This window comes from Crocuta crocuta, unplaced genomic scaffold (assembly GCF_008692635.1).
Source record: "Crocuta crocuta isolate KB4526 unplaced genomic scaffold, BGI_CrCroc_1.0 scaffold56, whole genome shotgun sequence".
NCBI lineage: Eukaryota > Metazoa > Chordata > Mammalia > Carnivora > Hyaenidae > Crocuta > Crocuta crocuta.
The window spans coordinates 8,885,379-8,895,139 of NW_027531334.1; the positions used below are offsets into that span (position 1 = coordinate 8,885,379).

At 37.3% G+C, this 9,761-nt stretch overlaps 1 long non-coding RNA gene across 1 annotated transcript in view; it reads right to left on the reverse strand.

The window, feature by feature from the left end:
- Positions 1-517: 517 nt before the first annotated feature.
- LOC144238102 (uncharacterized) overlaps positions 518-9,761 on the reverse strand; it is a 60,015-nt gene continuing 50,771 nt past the window's right edge. Inside the window, exons 4-5 of the long non-coding RNA XR_013337014.1 lie at positions 5,046-5,216; positions 518-623 (exon numbers count right to left, since the gene is read on the reverse strand). This is a non-coding gene — a long non-coding RNA (uncharacterized LOC144238102). The remainder of the gene's footprint in view (positions 624-5,045; positions 5,217-9,761) is intronic.

Consider the following 9,761-nt stretch of genomic DNA (forward strand, 5'->3'; position numbering starts at 1 on the left):
GTTCTTTTTTTGTAAATTAAAGCAATTTATAAAACTTTTATCCTTCTTTTCCACTTTAACTACAATCTATAAAGTGTTTTGAATCATTGGCTAGATATACTAAACCTATGAGCATCTTTGCATGGGATGATTACACTTATGTCAATCCACATGACATGGTCTCCTTACCATTCACTCAAGTCAGAGCCCATGAGTTGATAATACTCATTGCATTTGACAGCACATGTAAGGGAAAATAGACTGGTCATAAACTTTATTTTAAATCAGAGTAGATACTTTTGTTTATATCCTCAAACCAAAATAAGTCTCACCTGTTTTTATAAGACATTTGTAGAGTTGAGTCAAAGTTTTGCACACTTTTTTCTTTAACCATGTTAGTGGTTAAAGCTAATGAAGCATAACCAAGCACTATATTTCCAAAGATTTATTTTTTATTTTTATGTTTCATTTGCTAATTATTTTATGCAATTGTTTATGGAACAGTGAGGGATAATCAAATCAAAGCTAGAGATGAAGATTCAGATGGCTTTAATTACCCTTTTCTTCCCAACTGAAACATGATGTTTTGAAGTAGTAGCCCAGACAGGTACAAGTTCTTCTGAGTAGCTGAGTTGGAAACTGACCTTAGGAATAGACAGAGAATATATATAAAAGTGAAGAAAGAAGACCATGTATTATCTTAGAGAATGAGAATCTCATTCTCCTGCCTTCTCTATGGCTATTTTTTTCAGTATCTCTTTGAGATGAACAATCCTTCTAAGAATTCATCAATATTATCTGAATCTATAGTCAGGCATACACACTCATTAAATCTGTCATCTTGAGAAGCATTTAAAATTAGCTGTACAAGATTGCAAAGGTTGATTCTTTCAACAAGATTAAAACCATTATTGAGCACCTTCTAAGTACTAGGTACCGTCAGAAAGACACTGGAGGGACACCTGGGTGACTCAGTCAGTTAAGTGTCTGACTCTTGATTTCAGCTCAGGTCATGATCTCATGATTCATGAAATGGAGCCCCATGTGTGCTCTGCATTGACAGCACGGAGCCTGCAGGGAATTCTCCGTCTCCCTCTCCCTCTGCTTCTCCCCTGCTCATGCTTTCTCTCTGACATACAAAAATGAAAAGAGAAAAAAATACAGTAGGGCTGCTATGATGCCTTAGTTCAGGCTGCTATAACAAAATACCATAGACTAGGTGGCTTATGAACAATAGAAATTTATTGCTCACAGTTCTGGAGGCTGGAAAGGCCACAACTGTACTCGCAGGTTCAGTGTCTGGGGAAGGCCCTCTTCCAGGTTGCAGACTGCCATCTTCTCCCTGTGCCCTCTCTATGAAAGAGGTGAGCAAGCTCTCTAGCTCCTCTTTTATTAGGGCATCACTTTCATTCATGAGGCCTCCACATCCTCCCAAAGATTCCACTTCCTAATAATATCGCACTGGTCATTAGGATTTCAACATATAAATTTGGGGGTAGGGGAACACAAGTGTTCAGACCATAGCAAATGATGAGTGAAAATAGAGAATTTCCCCTTCTTCATAGACTTTACAATCTAAAGGGAATGGCAAATAAGAATACAAATATATGTAAAAATTCAAATGAGCAAGTGAAACAAAGGAAGTGTAGGTGATATTATGAATTTCTATAAAAGGGAAGTTGGACTAATTTAGGAAGATCTAGGAAGGCATCCATGAAGAAAATGATATGTTGAAATTCAAGAAGGGTTAAATAGATTTTAAAAAGATCGATTCTTGGGGCACCTGGGTGGCTCAGTCGGTTAAGTGTCCGACTTTGCCTCAGGTCATGATCTCACAGTTCGTGGGTTCAAGCCCCACATTGGGCTCTGTGCTGACAGCGAGCTCAGAGCCTGGAGCCTGTTTCAGATTCTGTGTCTTCCTCTCTCTCTGACCCTCCCCTGCTCATGCTGTCTCTCTCTCTCAGGAATAAGTAAAAAACATTAAAAGAATAAAAAAATAAAAAATAATTTTTAAAAAACATCGATTCTTGCCACACTGAAGAAAAAAAAATCCTAGGTGGGGGAAAGCAAAATAAAGAAAAAGCACAGAAAGATCTGCATGCCTGGAGAACAAAACCAAGGAAGAATGTGGTGTGAGGTAAGAGTAGGAAAGTAGATGGAGCGCCTGGGTGGCTTCGTCGGTTAAGCGTCCGACTTTCGCTTAGGTCATGATCTCGCGGTTCGTGGGTTCGAGCCCTGCGTCGGGCTCTGTGCTGACTGCCAGCTCAGAGCCTGGAGCCTGTTTCAGTCGGTGACTCCCTCTCTCTCTGACCCTACCCTGCTCACGCTGTCTCTCTCTCTCTCTCGAAATAAATAAAACATTAAAAAAAAAAAAAAAGAGTAGGAAGGTAGAAAGGGCCAACACCGTGCAGAACCTTGCAAGCTATGAGGACAGGTTTTGTTTTTATCTTAAGTGCAATGAAAAGCTTTGTTTATGTGACAATGTTAAATATACTTTTTAAAAAAAGAGATCACTAGGTGAGAGGTGATTGCAGTTGAGGAACAAATTCATTATGGTAGTTTTAACTGTCGGAGGTAATGGTGGAGATGGAGACAATATATTAAGAAGGTAATATTTGATGTAAGGTGGTGGTGGTGGTATGAGAAATCTGAGGGAGGGACACCTGTTAGGACTGTCAGACCAACCCCTGGTGTCCTGACTTGTGTAACAGGATGTGTGGTGAAGCCAATCACTGAATTGAGGGTCCTTGGAAGAGGACCAGGGGTAATAGCAGATAAGGTCAGTGTGAGGTGACTTACAGAGGCATTCAAGAGAAGATATTAATAGGCATCAGTTTTATGAATCTAGAGTTTAGAAGAGGAGTCTTTGGTAGAAATATAAATGTATAAGTTATCTGAATAGAGATGTTCTCTAAGACTATAGGTGTGTGAGGAACGACTCAGAGAGTCAAGAGAGAAAAGAGGAATAAGCATAAGATTAGAAGATGAACATACATTCAAATTTGGCAAAGAACCTGACAGTGAGAACTTGGGCAAGTCACTTCTTCATTCCTTCCTTTTCCGTTCTATCTTTTCTAAACTTTATTTTCCTTAATCTGAAAATGAGCGTACTAACATCTTCCTAGGGTGGCTGTTAGATTACATCAACATGTCAAGTAGCTTCCAGTGTGCCTTGCAAGTAAATAAATAAAATGTTTAAAGTTTAATAAATAGTAGAAATGTTGATGCTGATGATAATGATTGGTGGTGGTAGTAGTGATTTTATCTCTACTGATCAGATAGTTATTCAGTAAAGCAGCAAAAGTTTGCTTAAAATGTTAATCCTCTGAATTAAAAATCTTTCTGAACTATTTTTAGACATTTCATCTTTTTTTTTCTTCAACAATGGAAACTGAAAATAGTTTAACCTTTCATTGATGACTCAGGATCATAATTCAAACATCAGTTATTTTTAATGGGCTCTCATATTTTCAAAGGTCATTTTGAAGTATAAACCTTAAAATTAATTACAGCGAAGTTCCCACACTGATTGACATGTTGTATCTGCTGATTACAGTCCTTGGTAATGACCGCCCTTAAGATTTTGCTTTTAGTCTGCTTGAGATCAGATAACGAAGTTTATTAGAATTGTGACTAAAAATAAATGTAGATAAAGTACCACTTAATGGACTCTGAATAATGGGTACAGATTTTATGACATTTATTGGGATGGATGAGGTATCATAATTGCTTCCTTTCTAATTGTTTCTATCTTTCAAATGGTTGAGATTGCCAGATGGTGTATATGTTGTAGTCGTGTATAAATTTGTGTGGCCGTGTGTTAATTTGTGTGTATATATTGAATAATCCCTCTTAACCACAAACTCTCTTCACATAAAATTATATGTAGATACATATTTACATATAGTTATATATTTATTTAACTCACTACCGTAGTTAATTTTTCATATCCTAAGAGAAATTCAGATCAACTATCTGCATGTATTATCTCAGTTACAAAATCAAGACATGAAACATTTAAGAGAGAAACACACAATATGTCTATGAATACTTTTCTCAATGAAGTAAAATAAAAAGGCAGGCAGCTGTGGAAAGCATGGGGTGTGGAGCAGTATCCTTTCCAGTATTAAAAGCAATTTGCTGATCTGCTACTATTAAGAAATATTAAAATTATGTAAGGGAAGAGGATGAGCATGTGTATTAAGTATGCAGAGAGAGAAGAAAAAATATACATATTCCTCAAAATGACAGTAGTAGTTATCCCAGGGTGACAGAATTTCAGGTACTCTATTAGTTTATGATATTTTTATATTTATTCAAATTATTTGAGATGATCATATATTGTTTATGCCCTCAGAAAAATTGACTTATTAAGCAAAACAAAAGTTTAGGAAAAAAGTAGAAAATCCTCAAGTTCTTAGTGAGCCAGAATTGATATTTAGAATTTAGAAATAAAATACTCATTATTTCTAGTTGATTACATAATGCCACTCATATTCTATGTATTTTTTTTTGTGATCGTATTTTTACAGAATAAAACATATATAGGTTTTGAATTAAATAGTTTGGGGAAAAATGAAAATCAATGTTCCATTGCTTTATTCTCCCATGGCAAGAGGCAACTGCTTTCAACTCTTTTAGTTGTTTTTACTGTTAGTTACCTCTACATTGCCAAATAGTATGCTTCTACTACATTTCTTTACTTACCATGTAGGCTTCTTCTCAAAACTAGTTGGGAACTTAATTCATTCAAAGTATCCAATAATAGTTCCTCAATTTTTTTCCTTTCATAAATTTAAGTAATATATTTACACCTTTATTCCTTTTTATGTAAACCTAACTCTTCACATAATTAGATGAAATGATGAACATTCTCACTCTGCTTCCTTCTCTTTCCTACATCTGCTCCATGTCTTGGTTTCTTACTTTCACAATGTCACATTTGAAAATATTTAAATTCTGTTGTAGATCCTCATTCATTCTCTCTTGTTCTTTGTCTATAGGCTGATTCTTAAATACAGAAATCAATGAAAACTGTTTAAATTATTATAGCATGTATTAGTTACCTTGCTTCATAACAAATTACCACAAACTTAGTGGTATAAAATAATACACATTGTTTTCTCACAGTCTCTGTGGATCAAGAGTCTGGGCACGGATTAGCTGGGTTCTCTGCCTTAGAGTATCTCACATGGCTGCAGTCAGGTTTTGGCCAGGGCTGAAGTCTTCTATCAAACCTGAAATGGAGAATAAGTTTTTAACCTCACGTGGTTAGTGGTAACATTTAATCCCTTGCAGGTTGTAGGACGGATGGTCTCAGTTTCTTGCTAAGAGATGTCCAACGACTGTCTTTTGCTCCTCACCATAGGGGTCTATGTGTAGAGCAGATCATACCATGGCAGCTTACTCCATCAAAGCTAAGAAGGGAAAAGAGTTAGTTAGCAAGACAGACACTACAATTTTATGCAATGTATCATGGAAATGGGATCTCATTACTTTTACCATCGTTTTTAGTTAGAAGCAAGTTACAGTTTTCACATCAAGGGGGTTGAGATGACACAACACCATGAAAAACAGGAGGTGAGGATAATTGTGACCCTCTTACTGCATTTCCACCACAAGCTATATAATCATTGCTTTTTGCAGAACCACTGATACACTTTGGTTGTTTCCCCCTTCTTTTATAATTTCCCCCAAATTTCTCATTTTTTTCTTTTCCTTTTCTTTGTACTGTCTTTATCATAGACTCACTTTTCTCCCCAAAATTTGATATTTAATCAGATATTATATTGAGTTTTGTTTTCCACAGATCATCTTCCTGAGGACCACTACCTCTGCTCTTATAAGGGCTGTTAATCTCTGGGTTTGCTACAACATACTGGGACTTGTATTTACAATTTTCTCCATGTTAGTTCCATCTTCAGTTTTTGCTAGAACCCTCTTCAAACTGGACATGCTTACTCTATAAACATTTATCAGATGGCTATCATGTGATAGGTATTGTTCTAGGTTCTGGGTACCTACTGATGGAAAAAAAGTAAAATTCCTTTACTTGCGATACTTACATTGTAGTAGAGAGTGACATACAATATACAAAGTAAATGAGAAGTGTGTATAGTTTGATGTCAATAGATATTTAGAAGGAAAATAAAGAAGTAAAAGAAGAAAGGAGGGATAGGAAGTGTGTGTGGTTGGGAAAGTGTTAGAAAGGTAGAGTTAGATTTTAAATAGGGTGTGTAGGGAAGATTTCACTGAGAAGACAATATTTGAGCAAAGAACTGAAGGAGGTAAGGGAAGGAGACACATGGGTATCTAAAAAAGAGCTTTCCAGACAAAGTGAATCACAATGCAGAGTTCTTTAACATGGAGGTAAAGGTGCTTTGTACCATGTCACACTGCTGTCTCATCAAAACTGTAGGATCCGTAATTATTGCCTGAACCAAAGTGTACAACGGATGTCTTTGCAGAAAAGCTCTGCAGAATGGAGACATTCTATGCTAGGATGGGACTGACCCTAGCTCTAACCTAGTCTGATCTTCTCCAGGGAAGTCTGACCACGGCACACACAAAGAAGATGGAAGAGAGTAGAAGAGCTGAGAGGGACCCAACGGAGCCGGTGAGGCAAAGGCACTACTCATAAAGCAGAAGCCACACAGTGGAAAGATGCAAAGTTGAAAAATAAGCAGAACAGAAGGGAAGCAGAGGCAGCAGATATCTGAAAGCAGAAAATGCTGAACTCCCAAGTTTCTGATGGTAGAGTGTCTAGGGTAGTGCGAACAGATGTCCAAGCCTCCCTGGTTTCTGACGGCTGTATTTCCTATATCCCTTGTGGGGTTTTTTTCCACCATAAAGCCCCATTTCCTGAGGTAAGTTAAGCGGTGCCTATGCCTTACAAACTAAAAGAACCACTAACAACAAAATAATTATTTCCATTTTTCTTACCTAGTTGACTTTTCATTTAACTGTCAGTTTTTCTTTCACTTTGTGAACCCAAAGAAAAAACAAAAAAAGCAGAAGGTAGGTTTGGAATATGTAAATTTTCAGCAGCATCTAAAGTCTGTCCATCCCATAACTGTTCACTTGCCTCTTTCATGTTGGGAATATCTAAGAGATGTTTTCCCCTCAACCCATCCAAAGACTTCTGAAGTCCCTATGCTAAAGTGAATTTTAGTGTTTTTCAGACTGATTTCTGAGGTTCTTGTCTACTCCTGTGCCTGCACTTGTGATGAAAGTTGTGGATGTATGGCCTCTGTATATTTCTACTAGACTATTAGCAAACATGTTTCCCACCCTCTTTTACATAATTACTACCTTGAATCTCAATCCATTAATGCAAGCGTGGGAGGGACACCTACCATCACCTTGGGCAATTGTCAATATAACCTTTCTCTTTCTCCATTAGAGTCTCAAGGCATACTGATGGCAAATTTTCTTCTCTAGGAAACTAATGTATTTATAATATCTTGCAATACAAATTAGACCGGTGACTGCATGACTGTTGCACTTTAAATAGCTCGTTATTTAAAGACAGGAGCAATTACCAATAGCTGGCTCAGAAGCAATGCTTTACATCTGTACATTTAAATTGCTCCCTGTTCCAGTGGGATAAGTAAAATAAAACATCATTTCTTTTCCTGTTTTCTTTCTGGTAAATTTTTACCTTCCACGTTACAATAGTTGGGGAATAAGTGGCCCTAATAAAATGTGTGTAAGTGTGGTAATTCAGCAGAAGCACGCGCATTAGTCACTGGAGCCGACTTTTAGTAGTCCCCATTTTTCCTCATGAAAAGAACTGAGTAAAATTATGATAACAGAATGTAACTCATACCACAATCATTTTGCTAAGCTCAGCCTCTGTAGCGCAAAAAAGTCTGTAGAATTTTTAAAATCATACTTAAGCAATTCTGCATGTATTTTGAGAGTATCTCATCCATGGTTTCTTTTTTTAAAATCTGGGTGATTATAAAGCATTTTTTTTTGCACTCATAAATTCCTCCATCTGTTAGTATTGTATTGTTAAACTTTTGCTGCTGCTACTTTAGTCTAAATAGCACAAGTGGAAAAAATGCAATGAATTTTTGTTGATGATAAAATGACTTTACCATTTATTAGACCAGTCTTTTGAATTCTCCAGTGTATTGCCTCAAATCGGCATTTCCAGATTTGTAGAATGTCAACTGTTTTAGACAACGTCCTTGACATCCTATCAACTCACTAGGAAAGCATTAACTGCTTGACAAGGCAGAAATTCTGTCAGGAGCAAAGCCAAGATCCCAAGGATGTAAACCATATTTTCATGTAAATAGATTTGATGAGGATAATAGGCTGAAGAAAAGAGAATGGAGATAGATCCATCTAAATGAAGCTGAGTGCTTTAGATTGGTAGATCAATACAAAAAAATATCTGCACTAGTCAAATCAATTGATTAGAGACCCATGGTAATGCATCAAAGATTGCTGGTTTGATATTTGCATAGGTCACTTAAGTTTTTGCAAAATAGCTACAAACTGTGTCATGGACACTTCTCTAACTTCAACAAACCATCTTATAATCACCAACGCATGAGGGGATCAGGTGAAAATTTTGATGCCCCACACAGTTATTTAATCCCAACCATTTGATGATATCTCTGAGCACTGGTCCATTGAGAGAGGACAGGAGCTCTTTGTTCCTCTGGAAACATACAGTTAATGTCGATAGAATATCCAAGTTCTGCTGCCTACACTGTGCAGGCACTTAACTATTTGTTGAATAAAGAAATGTCTGATTCTATGGGCTCATATGAGGCAATTATTATACTCTTAACACAGAAACCTGCAGAAATTAAGAAGATAAGCTTGGAGGACAGAAACAAAGATGAGGGCTGGGGACAGAAGGAGAGCCAAGGAGAGCTTGGCCTGTTTAATTGTTTTATTGAAATAAGAACAACAAAGAAATAATAAGTCATGAGAACTTCTAAATGAATCAAAAGATGCTTGGTAATTAGCAAAAAGGTTTTTTTAAGTTCAGAAAATGACTGGTCTAAAGGAAAAAAGGAAAATTTTTATCTTTTATAATGTTGATACTCAGAATGCATGTGTATGTATATATGTATAAGTACACATACACATTTATATACATATATATGTACATACACATACATATATACATATATGTATATATATATATATATTCAGTTTCTAGCTGTTTTATTTTGACATACACGACCTCAGACATAAGCAGGGTGGGCAGTGCCAGGTGTACAGGAAGTGGCAGCTCGGCCCAAGGCCCAAACAACCCTCCCGGCACGCAAGGTCCCAGGGAGACACAGTGGCCCAGCCATGGGCGGAGCCGAGAGTGGAAGAGGGTGCAGACCTCCTCGGGCCGCTTGGGCAGGTTTAGGCAGTTTTCAGGAAAGTGGAGCAGAGAGCGATTCCTAGAGATGAGGCCTTACAGTTCCCCGAGAAGCAAAGGAACCATATCCTTCCCAGGTGCTCCAAATTTTCTCATTGAAACATTTTTTTTTTTTTTTAATCAGCACAAAAAAACCCAAATTGAACCNAGGCCTTACAGTTCCCCGAGAAGCAAAGGAACCATATCCTTCCCAGGTGCTCCAAATTTTCTCATTGAAACATTTTTTTTTTTTTTTAAATCAGCACAAACAAAACCAAATTGAACCGCTTTAAAGTTCCAAGCTGTCTGCATCTAGGGGGCGTGCACGTGGCCAGATATGGCGCAAGTGAGCAGTTGCTACTGAACTAGCCCAGGCCTTTGGCCCCTGGGGAAACCCCCACACCCACGG